Here is a 20,842-nt window from a genome sequence, read left to right as displayed (position 1 = left end):
ATAATATATTATTTTTGTGAAGAAATTATGGATGCAACTCAATCCTTAGTTGGATTCAATAAAGGGATGCAGATTTATGTATTGTTGATTGTGCAACAACACACACCATACTTAAAAGTATTTTTCTCATTTGATAATGGGTGAGGCTTATGTCAATACAATATCTGATAGTAAAGAAATAATTAAGGGATTCGAAAGAGCAAATATATTACTATTTAAGGGGACAAATTTTATTATTAATGATGCATTATTCTCCCCTCAGTCTTGCAGAAATTTATTGAGTTTCAAAGATATTCGCTTGAACGGATATTACATTAAGACAAAAGATGTGGATCATATAGAATATCCCTATATTATAAATATTGTATTGGATAAAAAATGTGTGTTAGAGGAATTGCCTTCTTTATCCTCTGATTTGTATTACACGCATATTCACACAATTGAAATTAATATGATTATAAACCAGAAGTTTACAAATCCAAGTGTTTTTAGAATTTGGCATGATCGGTTACCCCGAATCAATAATGACGCAAAAAATTCTTGAGTTCTCATGTGGACATTCATTGAAGAACCAGAAGATTCTTCAAACTAATGAATTTTCATGTCCTGCTGCTTGTGCTCAAGGCAAATTGATTATTAGGCCTTCGCCAAGAAAAGTTCAAATTGAATCACCTGCATTTCTGGAATGTATACAAGGGGATATTTGTAGACCAATTCATCCACCATGGAGACCATTTAGATATTTTATGGTTTTGATAGCTGCAGCTACAAGATGGTCACATGTATGTTTATTATCAACTCGAAACCTGGCGTTTGCGAGATTACTTGCTCGAATAATTCGATTAAGAGCACAGTTTCCAAATTATACTATTAAAACAATTCATCTTGATAATACTAGTGAATTTACATCTCAGGCTTTTTAATGATTATTGCATGGCAAATGGGATATTGGTTGAACATCATGTTGCTCATGGTCACACACAAAATGGTATGGCAGAATCATTTATTAAAAGATTTCAATTAATTACAAGGCCATTACTTATGAGAACACAACTCCATATTTCTATTTGGGGACATGCTATTTTATGTGTTGCATCAATTGTTTGCATCAAGCCAATAAATTATTATAAATACTCTCCTTTACAATTGGTTTTCGGTAATAACCAAATATATTCCATCTAAGAATTTTTGGATGTGCGGTATATATACCAATTGCTCCACCACAATGCACAAAGATGAGTCCTCAAAGGAGATTAGGAATATATGTTGGGTATGAATCTCCATCTATAATTAAACATTTAGAACCTTTAATTGGAGATTTATTTATGGCTAGGTTTACTGATTGTCATTTTGATAAATTAGGTTTTACAACATTAGGGGGAGAAAATAAGCAACTGAAAAAATAAATTAGTTGGAAAGAATTATTATTATCATATATAGATCCTCGCACAATGCAGTGTGAAATAGAAGTACAAAAGATAATTCATTTGTAAAATGTTGCAAATCAATTGCCAGACGCATTTACTGACCCAAAAAGAGTAATTAAATCTTATGTACCAGTTGCAAATGCTCATGTTAGGATTGAAGTCCCTGAAGGATAAACTGCCAGTGCAAATGAGCCTAAGGCACGCTTTAAACATGGTATACCAATAGGTTCCTGATACGGATCCACTATCACCAACCACCTATGGAGCTCAAGGAAACAAGGACCACAACAATGGCAATCCATTAGCACTTCCTAGTGGACCAATTACAAGGAGCCGTGCAAAGAAGTATTGTAACATCCCTTCCCGGTCCACCCGTAAACCCGAATAAACCGAGTCGAGACGTTACAAACTGGTTGACTGTATGACCTGATATGCTGAAATCATAATGTATACTGAATATAATAACGTGCTGATGTTGTATACAAAAATAATGTAATTTATATTTACAAAACATGATACTAATGTCAAAATGAAATGGGCCCAACTGAGTGCCCTATACATGCCATGAAAAGGGTAGACAAAGATACATATTAAAATGAGTAGCTACCCTGAAGACTGAGTCTTCTACAGATGAACTGCAGCAGTTGTAAGCTGACTCTCTATGGTCCAATCTCAAAACCTGCGAGTTAAACAGGTAACTCGCTGAGCAAATAAAGCTCAGTGGATATCTCAACAGATAAAGAAACAATTAAGCACATACATGTATAGAAAGAACCATTTAAACACATATGGCACATATAAGCACACACATCATGATACTTTCATGATACCTTGATTATCTTTTGTACTGTTTATAATACTGTATAATGCATGAAATGTTATGTCAAGATATCTGCATGGCTCCATAAGGTTATAGTGAAACCGAAGTGATAAGAAAAACTGTATGAAACTGGATGAATACTGTATGCTTGGCTGCTATGGCCCATATATAATCATATCCACTCAACGGCCTGTAGCCGGAGTATCAAACTGTATGAGGTGCAGATCTGCTATCCTATGTCGCGACATAGCCTTATCTACATGGTTTCTACCTAACCTCAATGGAGCATAATGTTGGTATGTCAATAATATAACACAACATCATATTAATAGTTCATAACTTCATCATTCATAATGTAATATTTGATTTCACATCATTTGCATGCTTGAATGTTGTTTTAATACATGATTTAATGTTATATTTTGGTGTTAAAATGATTGGAGGCATATAAGTGAAGCAAGGAATACAATTGCATTGAAAAAGAAATCCAAAAGTGCATGAAAACATAAGTCGCGAGCGCGCCTTGCAAGGTCGCGAGCGCGTAAAGCATCAGATGAGAGACAGTGAGTTATCCGGCACAAGTCGCGAGCGCGTACTTCAAAGTCGCGAGCGCGTAGAATGCATAATGAGAGACAGTGAGTTCCCAGGCCAAATGTGCGAGCGCACGATGAAGGTCGCGAGCGCTTACAGGCCAAGGGCCAAGTACGCGAGCGCGCACTTGCAAATCGCGAGCGCGAGAAATGCCAAATGAGAGTCAGAGAGGTTGCGAGCACAAGTCGCGAGCGCGCACTTGAAAGTCACGAGTGCGAGATGTGCCAAATAAGAGTCAGAGAGTTTTCAGGTGAAAGTCGCGAGCACGCATTTGAAAATCGCGAGCGCGAGGTGTGCAACGCGAACTCTTCACGCAATTCGCGCGCGCGCTTCGCGTTTTCTAGCCTGCACTGTCTGTACTCTTTTGGGCATATCTCTCAATATACAACTCCGATTTGGATGATTCAAAAACCCATGTAAAGCTAACACATAGAGGAACAAATAACTCTTCTATGACACTTCATAATTCCATCCATAAATGGGGTCAAAATCAAGATGAAGTTACTGGTAAAATTTCCAGCAAAACCTGTTTCAACATAAACTCAATATTTACTTCATTTATTCAATACCTCCCCTGTTCTCCCCTGTTTCTCACCATTACCAGTCCTCCCACTCAACATGAAGCAATATATTGTCTCACTAGCAACACACCACACAATTTTCATGCAAAGAAAATGGAAAATAACAAGAGATATCAAACCTTTACTCCAAAAGCTTGAGCTCCTCTTTAGCTTCTTTTTTTTCTACACTCCTTGAACTCCCTTCACCTATAAATAAGAATTCTTATGAATTCTAAAATAATAACACCAAATGATTCAATTATGAAACTCAAGAAGGTTTACTTACTTGGATAAAAGAGAAGTTGAAGTTAAGGCTTAACTACCATTAAAATTGAAAGGAAGGTGGAAGAGGAAAGGAAGAAGATGAAGATAAACATGAAAATGGGAAAGTGAAATGGGTATGTACGGGTAGGCTCTAAAAGATCCATGACTTTGTGTGTAAAAGTTCTAAATCGTACCTCAATTGTAAACAGGCTACAACTTAATACCCAAGCTCAATCTTTTAATGCAAATCAATCCTCACCCATATGCTTTGATCTTTTTCTCTCACTCAAGTGACTCCACTTATAAACCCATTCTACCCCAACCGGGTTTGGTTCAACTCGACTCAACTCGACTACTCGACTCTATGCTAAGACTCGACTCGGTAGGATGTCACAATTCTCCCCTCCTAAATAAAAACTTCGTCTCAAAGTTTACCTGTTGTAAACAACTGCGGATACTGTTGTCGCATGATGTCTTCAGATTCCCAAGTTGCTTCTTCTGTCTTATGATTCCTCCAAAGAACTTTTACCAATGCTATTTTCTTGTTCCGCAATTCCTTAGTTTCTCTGGCTAAGATCTGAACTGGTTCTTCTTCATAAGTGAGATCCGGCTGAATTTCAATCTCTTCTGCTGATAACACATGTGATGGGTCTGATCTGTATCTCCTTAACATGGATACGTGAAAGACATTATGAATTCGATCTAAGGTTGAAGGTAACGCTAGGCGATAGGCTAATGGTCCTACACGTTCAACAATCTCGTATGGACCAATGAACCTAGGGATAAGCTTACCCTTTCGTCCAAACCTTAGGATCTTTTTCCATGGTGAAACTTTCAGAAATACCTTATCACCCACCGAGTGCTCAATATCCTTTCTCTTTAAATCAGCATAAGACTTCTGTCGATCACTTGCTTCTTTCAGCCGTTTTCTGATGATTTCCACTTTCTCTTCTGTTTCTCTAACCAAATCTGGACCCAAAATCTTCTTCTCACTCAGTTCTGTCCAACACACAGGTGTTCTACATGGTCTACCATACAATGCTTCATATGGTGCCATCTTAATGCTTGATTGGTAGCTGTTGTTGTAGGCAAACTCCATGAGAGGTACATATCTGTCCCAACTGCCTTCAAATTCTATAACACATGATCTCATCATGTCTTCTAGAATCTGAATGACTCTCTCTGATTGGCCATCTGTCTGAGGATGAAATGCAGTACTGAAATGCAATCTCGTTCCTAATGCTTCCTGCAGTTTACCCCAAAATTTCGATGTAAACCTTGGATCACGATCCGATATAATGGATGATGGAACTCCATGTAGTCGGACTATTTCACTAACATAAATATCTGCTAACTTGTCCAGAGAATAGTCCATCCGAACTGGTAGAAAGTGTGCGGACTTAGTTAATCTGTCCACGATCACCCATACTGCATCATGCTTCCGCTGCGTCTGAGGTAATCCAGTTACAAAATCCATCGTGATCTGATCCCACTTCCATGTTGGCACTGTTATCCAATCTGAATTTCCCACCATGATCTTCCTGTACTTGTTTCACCCATAATGCTGTTTGTGCATCTTTCTTCTGTGCCTCTGCAACTTCCTGAACCCAAGATGGCTGTACTTGCATCTATGCTAGAATAACTCCCTGCTGTTGCAACTCCATGCTAATTCTCATTGCTTTCAAAGCAAATAATGATTTCCGGCTAAGGGCATCAGCTACCACATTAGCTTTGCCCGGATGGTAATTAATGACATAATCATAATTAGCCAGAATCTGCATCCACTTCCATTGTCTTGAATTCAAGTCCTTCTATGTCGGTAAATACTTTAAACTCTAATGATCTGTGTAAATGTAACACTTTTCACCGTACAGATAATGTCGCCATACTTTGAATGCTAGAACAATGGCTGCCAATTCTAAATCATGGGTTGGATAATTCAATTCATGTGGCTTCAACTGTCTGGAGACATAAGCTACCACTTTCCTGTCTTGCATGAGTACACATCCTAACCCAGTATGAGAGGCATCACTGTAAATCTCAAAGTCTTTACCTGACACTGGCTGAGTCAACACTGGTGCTTCAGTCAACTTTTTCTTCAAAGTGTCAAAACTCTGCTGACATCTATCATCCCATTGGAATACAACTGCTTTCTTCAATAATCTTGTTAAAGGTGATGCAATGATGGAGAATCCCTTTACGAACCTTCTGTAATAGCCGGCTAAACCCAGAAAACTTCAAACTTCTGTGACGTTTCTGGGTGGTCTCCAATCAACAATAGCTTCAATCTTCTTAGGGTCCACTTTGATACCCTCCGATGACACCACATGTCCTAAGAAAGAAACTTCTTCCAGCCAAAACTCACACTTACTGAGCTTGGCATACAGCTGTTTATCCCTCAGTGTCTGAAGTACAATCCGCAAATGTTTATCATGTTCGACCTTATCTTTGGAGTAGACCAAAATGTCATCTATAAACACCACCACAAACTGATCCAGATATGAATGAAACACGCGGTTCATGAGATCCATGAAAACCGCTGGTGCATTTGTGAGACCGAATGGCATGACTAAAAATTCATAGTGACCATATCGGGTCCTGAATGCAGTCTTTGCGATATCTTCTTCCTTTATCCGCAACTGATGGTATCCCGACCTAAGGTCGATCTTAGAAAACATACCTGCACCTTTTAGCTGATCAAACAAATCATCGATTCGAGGCAATGGATACTTATTCTTGATCGTCAGTTTGTTCAGTTGCCTGTAGTCAATGCACAGTCTGAATGATCCATCTTTCTTCTTTACAAATAATACCGGTGCTCCCCAAGGTGATACACTAGGTCTGATAAAGCCTTTATCCAATAACTCCTGTAGCTGAATCTTTAACTCTTTTAACTCTGCTGGTGCCATTCTATAAGGTGCAATTGATACTGGTGCTGCTCCAGGATAGACATCTATAGTAAACTCCACTTTCCTCCTTGGTGGTAACCCTGGTAACTCTTCTGGAAATACATCTGGATAATCACACACTGTTGGTATATCTTGCACTTTGGACTGTTCTTTCTTTGCTTGTAATGCACATATCAAGTATGCTTCACAACCTTTCTGAATTAATCTCTTTACTGCCATGGCTGATATCACATTACCCAGAAAATCTCGCCGCTTCCCGACTACTGTAATCTCTTCCCCTGCTGTTGTATATAATGTCACCCTTTTCTTTGCACAATCAACTATAGCCTGATGTCTGGATAGCCAATCCATACCCAGAATAACATCAAATTCTCTAAATGGCAACTCCATCAGATCTCCTGGAAACTCTTTTCCATGAATAACAATTGGACATCCTTCGACCACTGTATGAGTTTGTACTACATCTCCTAATGGATTAGTAACTACCATACCCTGACTCACATATGCAACTTCTAACCCTTTAACCCAAGCTTTAGGTACACTAATGTATGAATGAGATGAGCCAGGATCAATTAAAGCAGAAACTGTATGATCACATAAGGAAAACTCACCAACTATTACATCTGGAGCTTCCTCATCTTCCCTGGTTCGCATAGCATAGACCCTGGCTGGACCTCTTGTATCAGGTCTGTCCACAGTCTCTGACTGCTGTCTCTGCCCTCCGGAGCTCTCACCTCTACCTCTGCCTGCTATGAACTGTGTAGGAACTTTTGCCCTCTTCGGACAATCCTTCTTCTGATGGTCTGATGCTCCGCATATCCAACATTTACCAGTCACCAACCAACAATCTCCACCATGCCGTCTGCCACAATGGTCACAAGGTGGAAAAGTATAACCGGCTGACTCTGCACCTCTACTGGTGCCTCTACCAGTTCCTCTGCCTGAACCTCGACTACCACCGGCAGAACTAGCCACAACTGATACCGCTGGCACGTTAGCACCCCTAGCTAAGCCTTGGCTAAAGGAAGGTCTAGCACTAGCTGAACTACTAGCACCTCTAAATCTCTTGCTTTCTGACTGATAGGTACTGGGTGCACTCTGAGTCTGGTCTCTCCTCTGCTGAGACCGCTGGCGTCTGGTACGCTGACTGGCCTAAATTCGCTCTATCTCCTAAGCTGCCTCTACCAAAGCTGAGAACTCTCTGAATCTGGAAGCTACCACTCCCATCTGAATCTCATCATTCAGACCTTCCTGAAACTTTTTACACCTCTCGGCTTCTGTAGCCACTATCCCCTTACCATACCTGCTGAGCCTGGTGAATTCTCGTTCATATTCGGCAACTGACATTCTGTTCTGCCTCAGGTATAAGAATTCTTTCCTTCTTGCATCTAGGTAAGCCTCTGTGATGAACTTTTTCTTGAATTCATCCAAGAAGAATTGCCATGTACGCTGCTCTGCTGAACAGTAGTCCACCATGTATATGCCTCGTCTATGAGCAATGATGTGGCACAAACCAACTTGTCCTCTGGTGTACATTGTAATTGTTCCAGAACTCTCGATGTCCCATCTAACCAATACTCAGCTCTTTCTGGACTATCATCCTTGTTAGCACTGAATTCTTTCGCCCCATATTTTCGAAGCTTCTCTAGTGGGGCTTTCTTTCTCTTTCTACTACTATTGGTGCTTGAGGCATCACCCCTGCAATCTGTCGAAAAATATCTGCAAGTTGCTTTAACAACACCTCTTGACCTGGTGCTTTTGGAGCCTCACCCTCCACTGCTCTGGAGGCATGTGACTCGCTCTCACCTTCTTGTGACATCCTCCTAAAAGAACAACAACTGCTTAGTTCATCAGGGTAGACATGGCATGTACACTATACTGACTTATGCATGCAAGCCCGGGGCAACTAAACCTAGGGCTCTGATACCAAAATTTGTAACATCCCTTCCCGGTCCACCCGTAAACCCGAATAAACCGAGTCGAGACGTTACAAACTGGTTGACTGTATGGCCTGATATGCTGAAATCATAATGTATACTGAATATAATAACGTGCTGATGTTGTATACAAAAATAATGTAATTTATATTTACAAAACATGATACTAATGTCAAAATGAAATGGGCCCAACTAAGTGCCCTGTACATGCCATGAAAAGGGTAGACAAAGATACATATTAAAATGAGTAGCTACCCTGAAGACTGAGTCTTCTACAGATGAACTGCAGCAGTTGTAAGCTGACTCTCTATGGTCCAATCTCAAAACCTGCGAGTTAAACAGGTAACTCGCTGAGCAAATAAAGCTCAGTGGATATCTCAACAGATAAAGAAACAATTAAGCACATACATGTATAGAAAGAACCATTTAAACACATATGGCACATATAAGCACACACATCATGATACTTTCATGATACCTTGATTATCTTTTGTACTATTTATAATACTGTATAATGCATGAAATGTTATGTCAAGATATCTGTATGGCTCCATAAGGTTATAGTGAAACCGAAGTGATAAGAAAAACTGTATGAAACTGGATGAATACTGTATGCTTGGCTGCTATGGCCCATATATAATCATATCCACTCAACGGCCTGTAGCCGGAGTATCAAACTGTATGAGGTGCAGATCTGCTATCCTATATCGCGACATAGCCTTATCTACATGGTTTCTACCTAACCTCAATGGAGCATAATGTTGGTATGTCAATAATATAACACAACATCATATTAATAGTTCATAACTTCATCATTCATAATGTAATATTTGATTTCACATCATTTGCATGCTTGAATGTTGTTTTAATACATGATTTAATGTTATATTTTGGTGTTAAAATGATTGGAGGCATATAAGTGAAGCAAGGAATACAATTGCATTGAAAAAGAAATCCAAAAGTGCATGAAAACATAAGTCGCGAGCGCGCCTTGCAAGGTCGCGAGCGCGTAAAGCATCAGATGAGAGACAGTGAGTTATCGGGCACAAGTCGCGAGCGCGTACTTCAAAGTCGCGAGCGCGTAGAATGCATAATGAGAGACAGTGAGTTCCCAGGCCAAATGCGCGAGCGCGCGATGAAGGTCGCGAGCACTTACAGGCCAAGGGCCAAGTACGCGAGCGCGCACTTGCAAATCGCGAGCGCGAGAAATGCCAAATGAGAGTCAGAGAGGTTGCGAGCACAAGTCGTGAGCGCGCACTTGAAAGTCGCGAGCGCGAGATGTGCCAAATAAGAGTCAGAGAGTTTTTAGGTGAAAGTCGCGAGCGCGCATTTGAAAATCGCGAGCGCGAGGTGTGCAACGCGAACTCTTCATGCAATTCGCGAACGCGCTTCGCGTTTTCCAGCCTGCACTGTCTGTACTCCTTTGGGCATATCTCTCAATATACAACTCCAATTTGGATGATTCAAAAACCCATGTAAAGCTAACACATAGGGGAACAAATAACTCTTCTATGACACTTCCTAATTCCATCAATAAATGGGGTCACAATCAAGATGAATTTACTGGTAAAATTTCCAGCAAAACCTGTTTCAACATAAACTCAATATTTACTTCATTTATTCAATACCTCCCCTGTTCTCCCCTGTTTCTCACCATTACCAGTCCTCCCACTCAACATGAAGCAATATATTGTCTCACTAGCAACACACCACACAATTTTCATGCAAAGAAAATGGAAAATAACAAGAGATATCAAACCTTTACTCCAAAAGCTTGAGCTCCTCTTTAGCTTCTTTTTTTTCTACACTCCTTGAACTCCCTTCACCTATAAATAAGAATTCTTATGAATTCTAAAATAATAACACCAAATGATTCAATTATGAACCTCAAGAAGGTTTACTTACTTGGATAAAAGAGAAGTTGAAGTTAAGGCTTAACTACCATTAAAATTGAAAGGAAGGTGGAAGAGGAAAGGAAGAAGATGAAGATAAACATGAAAATGGGAAAGTGAAATGGGTATGTACGGGTAGGCTCTAAAAGATCCATGACTTTGTGTGTAAAAGTTCTAAATGGTACCTCAATTGTAAACAGGCTACAACTTAATACCCAAGCTCAATCTTTTAATGCAAATCAATCCTCACCCATATGCTTTGATCTTTTTCTCTCACTCAAGTGACTCCACTTATAAACCCATTCTACCCCAACCGGGTTTGGTTCAACTCGACTCAACTCGACTACTCGACTCTATGCTAAGACTCGACTCGGTAGGATGTCACAAGTATGGAGCAACCATGTCCTTATACATTCAAGGGCAAATCACACAAGAGCTCCATGACCTTGCTTTCAACAAGTGCTATGAAGAACTTGAAGAAACACCTAAGTTTCTCACATTAATAGAAGCACATGTTGAGTTGGTAAGCACGCCCGTGCAAGGTGGCACGCCCCAGACCGTGCAAGCTACTGCCTCTCAAGGAACAACATATGAATTGGAGCACGCCCGTGCCAATTAGCACGCCCCAAACTGTGCACTTCTCTGCCTCTTGCGAGGGACACACATACATGCGCGCACGCCCGTGCCAATCAGCACGCCCCAGGCCGTGCACTTCTCTGCCTCTCGCGAGGAACACTCATACATGCTCGCACGCCCGTGCTAATCAACACGCCCAGGCCGTGCACTTCCCTGCCTCTCAAATATTAGTTAGCTTATTTTGTGTTTTTGCAATGCTAACGGGTTGGGCCTCCAATATTTCGGCCACCCTTGAATAATTAGCCTTATTTTGATTAGATTTAGTCAATCTTTAGTGGATTTGGATTAGATCTCCAAATCTTTAAGTTGTTATGATTTTGTTAGTCAACTCCTTAGTTGGTTTAGATTTGCTAAATCCTACTCCTTAGCTAACTCTAAATCCTCTAAGGATCTGGACCTCTTAGATTAGTATAAATAGCTTGTTATTTTGTAAATTTTGATAGACAATTAATGAATTAAAGAGAGTTTCTTCTTCAACTTCATGCTTAGGCGTGTTCATGTTTTTAGAGAGTGTGCGATTGCATTCTTCTAATTGCATCAAGAATCAAGGTAAACTTATCAATCTAATTGTCGCGTTTATCTTATTCTTTTTCTCTATTATTGGTGTTCTTGCTTCTTTAAGCTTTGGGTGCCATAGAGAGGGGTTTAGTTTGATCTTGGATTTCTTCCAAAACTTGTCATTGAGTTCATGAAATTTATTTTCATTGGGTTCCGCGTCAGTTCCAAGGATAAAAATCCTAAAAAAAGAAAGGAGCAAATATTCAAGATGGCCAAGCTCTAGAAGAGCAAACTACGAGAGAAGTTCTTGGCATGACTAATAAGTTTCCAAAAGAAATTCAAGTACCTAAAATCATTGAAAATAATGAGGTCTCAATAAATTATGTCATGTCTGGACAACGATTGAATCGATATAAGATAAAAGTTGACAAAATTTTTGCACATAATGTAGCACTTGATATTGTGAAAGATGATGAGGATCCTGAACCTACATCTATCAAAGAATGTAGACAAAGAGATAATTGGCCTAAATGGAAAGACGCAATTGAGATAGAATTAAAGTTGCTTGAAAAGTGTAAATGTCACAACCCAAAACCTTGGGCCGGACCGACACTAGAGCCTAGGTAAGCTTAAGGTCCCCAAGGCCCGTAGTAAGCCTAACTCACTTTAATTCATTTCTTTAAAGTCGATTCCAGGAACAATAAGCCCATAATATGACGATATTAAATCATATTATCGAATAATATTCCTGGCCCAGCTTTCATTTTTCAAATAATTCATAGCTCGGACCTAAATTTCATATACCATTTACGTCATCTATTTGGGCAAATTGGGCCAATCGTACTTTTAGAGAGTCAATTAGAAAATTTCATAGCTTTATTGAACAACATATTGATAATTCTTACGTGGTAAATTGTGATACATGACTCTCTATCTGCGGAGCTCACTATAAGGATGAATACATTCTTATACACAATACTGTATACTCAAATGTTATTAGAAACCAGAAATTTCTACTTTAACTCTACGGAGAAAGAAGTAGAGCTTATCTGAACCAGCACAGTATCCACCTCCTGGAAAAAATTTAAGGAAAGGGAGATGGGTTTCACAAACTCAGTGAATAATAATAAATAATACATAACCTAAACAGTCACGCAAAATGCTTTTCAACTTATATAGCGATCATTCGTTCAACCAAGAGCATGATACATCGTTAACAACAATAACTGATATTACTTTCAAACAATCACATCAAATAGAGATTGGTCATTGGCATCATTATTTTCTCATTTCATAAATAATCTGATAGTCATATTTCACGATAAAGGAGCTCGTCCCTTTATCGGGGCACGAGGAGTCCATCCCTCACTATGGACTAAGGAGCTCATCCCCTAAATATTAGCCGAGGAGCCAATCCTCCATACGACCAACTGGTCTATTCCTCACTTGACCAGTCTTCACATTGTTCTCTCTTTCTTTTCCATTACCAACAGGAGTTCATTCTGTGGTTTTGCCATAACATCCATTTCATTCCAATTTCACAAGTACATAAACCGCAGTATAGCCATATCACAAATAATCTAATCAACTCATATATTATAGTAAATTGCATAGGAGATTAATAAACACATATGAGTGTAATTATGGAATGTATATAACTATATAACTCTTATATGCTAATAAATTTTATAATTTATAAGATAGGTCATAAAGTAAATAATGTTTTCTTTATAATATAGTATTAAAAGAGTGAAGTGATATGGATCCATTGGTGCCTCCTAATGGATTCTAGTGGACTTTGCTTGGATGTGGTCTTATCCCTTATTGCTTGTTTTGGTCTAATTAATATGTAAGGGATATGGGCCTATAGTGTTTATTTAAGTTGTTTTGGGTTGATTTTATGATGCATGCAATCTGCCCAATATTAAGTTGTCTATTTTGGGCTAGAAATGATTCTATTTTGTGTGTACTAGTTAGGCCCATGTGTTTTGGCCTTAGGGCAGCCTAGTTAGATGCTCTTCTTTAGGGTTATGTTTGTTTGGGGCTTATATATAGCCTCCTTAAGATGTAAAACAAAATTTTTAGCCAACCATTGAATTGAAATCAAAAACAAAACCTTTTCTTCTTGTTCTTTCAGGAACAAATTGTGTTCTTCATAGAACCAAAATATCCTTAGTAGTTAAGCTTGTGAGTTCTACAAGATTAATTGCACCAAGAATTTCAGAGTTGTTTTCAAGAGTACTTGAAGGTAAGTTTCTGATTCTTGTTCTAAATTCCTTGCTTTCTCTCTTCAAGAGTACTTGGGGGTTAAAGGGATTGTCGGGTACTTCCGAGATTGCATGCTTTCCGCTAGATCTTCCTTGTTGATTTGCAAGAGTACTTGTTAATTGGCTAGGGTCGTATCATCTGGTATCAGAGCACTGTGGTTGTGGATTTCAATCTATCCTAGGGTTAGGGACTTAAAAAAAAAAAAAAATCTTTAAATATTGTTCGATCTAGACATTATCTCTTTAGATCTTGTTGGGTCTAGACAATTTCTCATTAGATCTTCTTGGATCTAGAATTTTCTTGTTAAATCTTCTTGAATCTAGTTTTCTCTTTGTATCTTCTTATTGTTTGCATCATTTTCTAGTTACCCTTTTGACTAATTCAAGATCTATCTTTGAACATTCTTGTTGTTTGCTTATTTCTTGATAAAAAAAAAAAATCTGGATTTGAATTGGTTGTTAAAGTCATTACCTACCTAAAATTGAATTGGGAGACACAAAAGTCATTGTTGGACTAAGTCATTACCTACCTAAATTGAATTGGGAGACACAAACCCTCCACTTATACCTTGTTAAGCTCTTACCCTACCTAAATTGGGTCACATTTGTAGGTTAAGTGAGGATATAAATCAAAAACGTCTGCTACAGTAACTTGCTACAGGAACTCAGAAGCAAACTTGCTACAGTACCTTAAAAAATTTTTTTTTTTTTTTTTTTTTTGAGTTTTCTTTGTTTGCTTGCTTTGATTGGGTAGAATTAATTAGGTCCATATTTGGTTTGCTTTGTAGCGAACTAAATTCATACGCTATATCCCTAAATCGTCTTTTAAATTCTAGTTTCAATTTCTTGTTTGTGTGCTATCTTTGCTTCATTTAACATTGCTAAAGTGTTATTTGCTTGTTCCTACACTTTAGTTTATTGATTTCTAGCAATACACCTTTCTTATTCTTGTATTGCCATTCAAACATTGTGATTTCTTGATAGAGTTTGTGCATTACTTAATTATATTCTTTGTTTTCCTAACTTTCTCTTGACTTTTGTAGCAACTTTGGGATTCTGAAGTGCAATTATTCAAGTGGAAAGAGTGGTAAAAGGCTGGAGTGAAACCCACATATTGAAAAAAAAAAAAAAAAGCCAAATAAGGAGAGAAACACGTGAGGGAGTGATAAACTAACCATTTCCTTTAGTTTTGTGTTTGTATTCTATTTCAGGATGTCTGATTCATCTAGAGATAAGAATGACAGCCCTCTTAAAATTGAAGATCCAAATCTTCAAGCCTTTCTAGATGCTCTCTCTGGAGAGATGGGACGAATCACTAGGTTTATGGAGAGCTTTAATGACAGATTCGAGCTTCAAGAACAACAGACGAAAAGACATGACCACAATGCCACAAGGAGGGGTACAACAAGAGCTTGTCCTAGTACTACACCAATTAGATTTCAAACTCCTGAAGATGAGGAGGTTGATAATCCTGATCATTACTTTAGGGATTTGAACAATAAGTTAGGAAAGGTGCAAGGAAGAAAAAGTGTGGATTACCTCAATAGGTATTCAATCACAAAGGATGAGCGGAAGACCATTCTAACACCAGTTTGGTCAAAGGAAGTATATGTAGATCAATGTAAAAATGAAACCATGAGATTTGATGTTATAAAGAAAGAAAAGGAGATTCAAAATAAAATTAGTGAAAATAAACAGAGTGCAAAAAAAGAGAAAGAGGAAAAAGAAAAAGAAAAGAATGTGAGTTTGATAGCTAGGGCAAGTGAGGATACACATGCTTTGTACCACAATCAGCCTATACTTGTACCTTTGTGCAAGGGAGCTTATTTGGCCACTAATGATCTTAACCCATCCTTGCCAAGTGTGTTTGTTGATCTTTTGCAGGACTTTGAACATGCATTTCCAGAAGAGATTGCCCAATCTTCATTTGACGGTAAAGAGGTGGTTCTTGCACCATTGACACCTCAAGAAGTGAATAGTGATCAGAAAAAGTTGTTTGAGAGAGAGAAAGAGGAGTTCACTAATGACTTTCCTGAAGAGTTGCCTAGTGGATTGCCACCTTTGAGAGGGATAGATCATCAAATCGACTTCATTCTTGGCTCCAACATTCCAAATCGACCAGCCAATAGAAGCAATCCAATGGAGACAAAGGAGTTGCAAAGGCATATTCAGGTTGCAGCAACCAATGGAGTTCAATACGATCTAAAAAGGAGAAGAAGAGTAAAGAAAAGGGCATGGATTCTAAGGAAAAGTGGACTGATCCTCGCAAGCAAAAGGATACCTCAACTTTTAACTAAGATTCGAGGACGAATCTTTTTGAGGAAAGGGGGAATGATATGGATCCATTGGTGCCTCCTAATGGATTCTAGTGGACTTTGCTTGGATGTGGTCTTATCCCTTATTGCTTGTTTTGGTCTAATTAATATGTAAGGGATATGGGCCTATAGTGTTTATTTAAGTTGTTTTGGGTTGATTTTATGATGCATGCAATCTGCCCAATATTAAGTTGTCTATTTTGGGCTAGAAATGATTCTATTTTGTGTGTACTAGTTAGGCCCATGTGTTTTGGCCTTAGGGCAGCCTAGTTAGATGCTCTTCTTTAGGGTTATGTTTGTTTGGGGCTTATATATAGCCTCCTTAAGATGTAAAACAAAATTTTTAGCCAACCATTGAATTGAAATCAAAACAAAACGTTTTCTTCTTGTTCTTTCAAGAACAGATTGTGTTCTTCATAGAACCAAAATATCCTTAGTAGTTAAGCTTGTGAGTTCTACAAGATTAATTGCACCAAGAATTTCAGAGTTGTTTTCAAGAGTACTTGAAGGTAAGTTTCTGATTCTTGTTCTAAATTCCTTGCTTTCTCTCTTCAAGAGTACTTGGGGGTTATAGGGATTGTCGGGTACTTCCGTAATTGCATGCTTTCCGCTAGATCTTCCTTGTTGATTTGCAAGAGTACTTGTTAATTGGCTAGGGTCGTATCATGAAGGCTAAGTATCATTTGTATATGTATATTTATAAGATGTGAAATGGTTGATGCATGTATGCAAATGATGGTATGCATAATTTATTATTACTCACAGTGATAAAAGAAGGAGCAAGCCTTCATTTGGATTTAGCTAGCAGGAGCGATAGACAAACTCGGATAATCTAGATAAAACACAAATATAAAAGAAAAACTGCATCAAACTAATGACTTTTCTTAAATAATACTTAAGCTAACATATATCTGCTTAGCTGCTTTAATTAATCTAAACCTTATCGACTAATCATATTTCTCCTTAAATAGAACTTTCTATTTGTTCAATTAGTAACTATTTAATATACTTACTGATTACTAGTCACACAACCCATTCATTGGGCAATCAATAATCCAATCATCACAAATAATAATTTTACATTCAACTCATAGCTTATAGATTTAATAACCTTCGATCTAATCCCAATACATCCTCAAATATTTTTAGTTCATCTCGATATAATTTACTTCCTTAACCAGTCACCAAATAATAAATCTTTTATACAAACAAATATAAATAATCCTTTATTTGATTAATCTTTACTCAAAATATTACATCCTCCAAGTAACCTATTTCATCAACATCTTAATTCATATAGTTCTAATTTCAAATAACTGGTACCTATTCAGCTCTAAATTCATTTTACTCAAATTACTTTTTGTCTCCCGAACGATTCATATAACACTAAATATCCAACTTATTTCCGTATTTGGTTTATAATCCTTAGCTCAATTTAAATTAAGGAACTAATATAATTTAATTATACTTCCAACTCTTTTCCTTTTTATCATATTTCTTATGACCAAGTATTTAATTTATATTCTTTACTTGATTTATCTTAAATCCACGTTATAACTTTATATTTATCAAATTCTAAAATTATTTTTATGGTAGCAATTATAATTTGCTCAAATCCATATCTTATACTTAATCCTTAATTACTTTGATCAAAATTAATTCAAACCAGTAATAATAATTTCTAAATTTGAAATTTACATTGAATTTAATAAACTGAATTTTAAATTATTCCGATTAAAAATCGAATTTTGGATTGGAGTTCAATGTGGAAGTCTCAATTTTCTGCCTCCCAAGGTCTCGCCGGTCGACCGCGGGACTGCCGCTGTCTACAGTGGATGAAAAATCGCGGTTGTTCAAAATTGAGAGTTCTTCACACCACCAGGCTCAGATTTCACCGATGAGTCCATATTTGGTGTCAATTGGGTGAGATTGGCCCTCTAATCGGCTGCAATGGCTCGACAGGAGCCTAAAGCCACCGTTAGTGTCACTGTCAGTCCAGAAGGAAGGGACCGCAGCTCGCTTGAATCGTGAGCAAGAGAGAGAGGGAGAGCGACGTAGAGTGGTGGCGATTGGAGGCTTGGATCGCGAGAAGCTGCGATCAAAGGAGGAGATCGTTCACTTGCCTCTACTACGTTCACCAGTAACAGAAATAGAGGGAGAGGAGGAGAGAGGCTAGTGGCTTGACGACAAGAAGAGGATGGGTTCGTTTAGCTTAGGTGGCTGGAAACAAGAGAGGAGGAGAGAGAAGTTGCATGTCTACCACTCGATCGAAAAAGAGAAGAGAAGAAGAAGGAAAGAAAGAAAGAAAAGGGAGAAGAAGAAACTTCTAGCGCATGCTAGGTGATTTCGGTTCGATTTGAATTGGTTTGATCCAAATCAACGATTTAGTTTGATTTTCTCTTAATTTAAAAGTTTCTCGTTGAGTTAAGGATTTCAAACTAGTCTATGGGTCCGATTTAATAATAATAAAATATTTTCTTTGCTAAATTTTATTGGTTAAAATTCACAATTAAAATTTTAAATGGAAAATCTTTGAAACTGAATTTTCGGGTCATTTCAGTAAAGTTTTTGGACTAGTAGTCCAAAGACCAATAGATGTTAAGCGGTGGGATACAAATGGGTATTTGTACGAAAATGAAATGAGAATAATGAAATTGTGATGTACAAAGCAAGACTTGTTGCACAAGGTTTGTCGCAAAGACCTGACATTGATTATGAGAATACTTATTCTCCTATGGTGAATGCAATTACACTTTGATATTTGATTAATCTGGCAATTTATGAAAAACTTGATATGCGTCTAATGGATGTAGTGACTACCTTTTTGTATGGCTCACTTGATAAAGATATATATATATATATATATATATATATATATATATATATATATATATATATATATATATGAAAATCCCTAAAGAGCTCAAATTGTCTGAAGCATAAAAATTAAATTCTCGAGAAAGTTATTCAATTAAGTTATATAGAGCTCTATATAGTTTGAAGCAATCTGGACGTATGTGGTACAATCGCCTTAGTGAATATTTGTTGAAAGAAGGCTATCAAAATGATATTACATGCCCATGCGTGTTTATAAAGAAATTTGGATCTAGATTTGCCATTATTACTGTCTATGTTGATGATTTAAATATTATTGGAACTCCTAAAGAGCTTTCCAACATGTGGATTATTTAAAGAAAGAATTTGATATGAGAGACCTTGGGAAAATAAAGTTTTGTCTCGGCTTACAGATCGAGCATTTTCCAAATGGGATTTTTATTCATCAATCCACATACATAGCCAAGGTCTTAAAACAGTTCTATATGGATAAAGCACATCCATTAAGTATACCAATGGTTGTGAGGGCACTTGATATGAAAAAGGACCCTTTCCAACCTTGAGATAATGATGAAGAACTTCTTGGTCCTGAAGTACTTTATCTTAGTGCAATAAGGGCACTGATGTATCTTGCTAGTCATACTCAACCTGATAGAGCATTTGCTGTAAATTTATTAGCAAGATATAGTTCTTCCCTAACACGAAAATATTGGAATGAAGTTAAGCATATATTTCGATATCTTCGAGGTACAGTGGATATGGGTTTATATTATGCTAATATATTAAAATCAGATTTAATTGACTATGTAGATGTAGGTTATTTATCAGATTCACATGATGATAGATCTCAATCAGGGTACTTATTTACATGTGGAGGTACAACTATTTTAAAACTATAGCAGCTATTTCTTCTAACCATGCAGAAATTTTAGCAATTCATGAATCAAGTCGAGAATGTGTTTGGTTGAGGTCCATAATTCAATATATTCGAAGTACAAGCGGTCTATCTTTCCAAAAAGAAGTTTCCACAATATTATATGAAGATAGTGCTGCATGCATATATTAGTTAAAGGAAGGGTACATTAAAGGAGATTGGACAACATATTTCACCAAATTTTTTCTTCACTCATGACCTTCACAAGAATGGTGATACCAATGTTCAACAAATTCGATCAAATGACAGCCTTGCTGATTTGTTCAGCAAAGCACTTCCTACTTCAAGTTTTGAAAAGTTGGTACACAAATTAGAATGTGTATGTCATGCCCCGACTCTAATCACCAGAGGAATTGTCCGCTTTGGTGTAGTCCACGGACGCCCTACACCTCAGTGTAGTCCCCGCACGCCCTACACCTCACGGTTTTGTCCCGCAGGTGAAATGGGAAACTTCCCAGGAGGTCACCCATCCTGAGATTTCTATTAAGCGAGCACGCTTAACCCTGGAGTTCTTCCAACTCTCCAGCCATTCCACCAAAAGGTGCCTCTAATGATTAGTTTCCCCTTTTCGATATATAATTTGATTCATTCCTGTGTCCCGCATTCCACTACCCTAGCTAGCCTGCCATCCTAGAAGCTAGCCAGGAGCTTCGCTTTACCCGCCCTCTTAGGATCGCTTTGCCGGGTCGGGATGTCTGATAAGGATTCGCTACCACTCAACCATGGAGCTCAAGGGAGCATGGGTACCTCAACTTCTAACTAAGATTCGAGGACGAATCTTTTTGAGGAAAGGGGGAATGATACGGATTCGCTACCACCCAACCATAGAGCTCAAGGAAACATGGAGAACACCTAGGCTTCTTACATTATTGGAGGCATATGTTGATGGTGTAGCACGCCCTGGCCATACTAGAGCCTAGCTTTGGCGTAATAAGTTAGCCCATTTTTGTTAGTTTT

Source organism: Jatropha curcas, chromosome 11, assembly GCF_041381405.1.
Source record: "Jatropha curcas cultivar XTBG-Jc1 chromosome 11, XTBG_Jcur_1.0, whole genome shotgun sequence".
Lineage (NCBI taxonomy): Eukaryota > Viridiplantae > Streptophyta > Magnoliopsida > Malpighiales > Euphorbiaceae > Jatropha > Jatropha curcas.
This window is presented reverse-complemented; position numbering follows the sequence as displayed.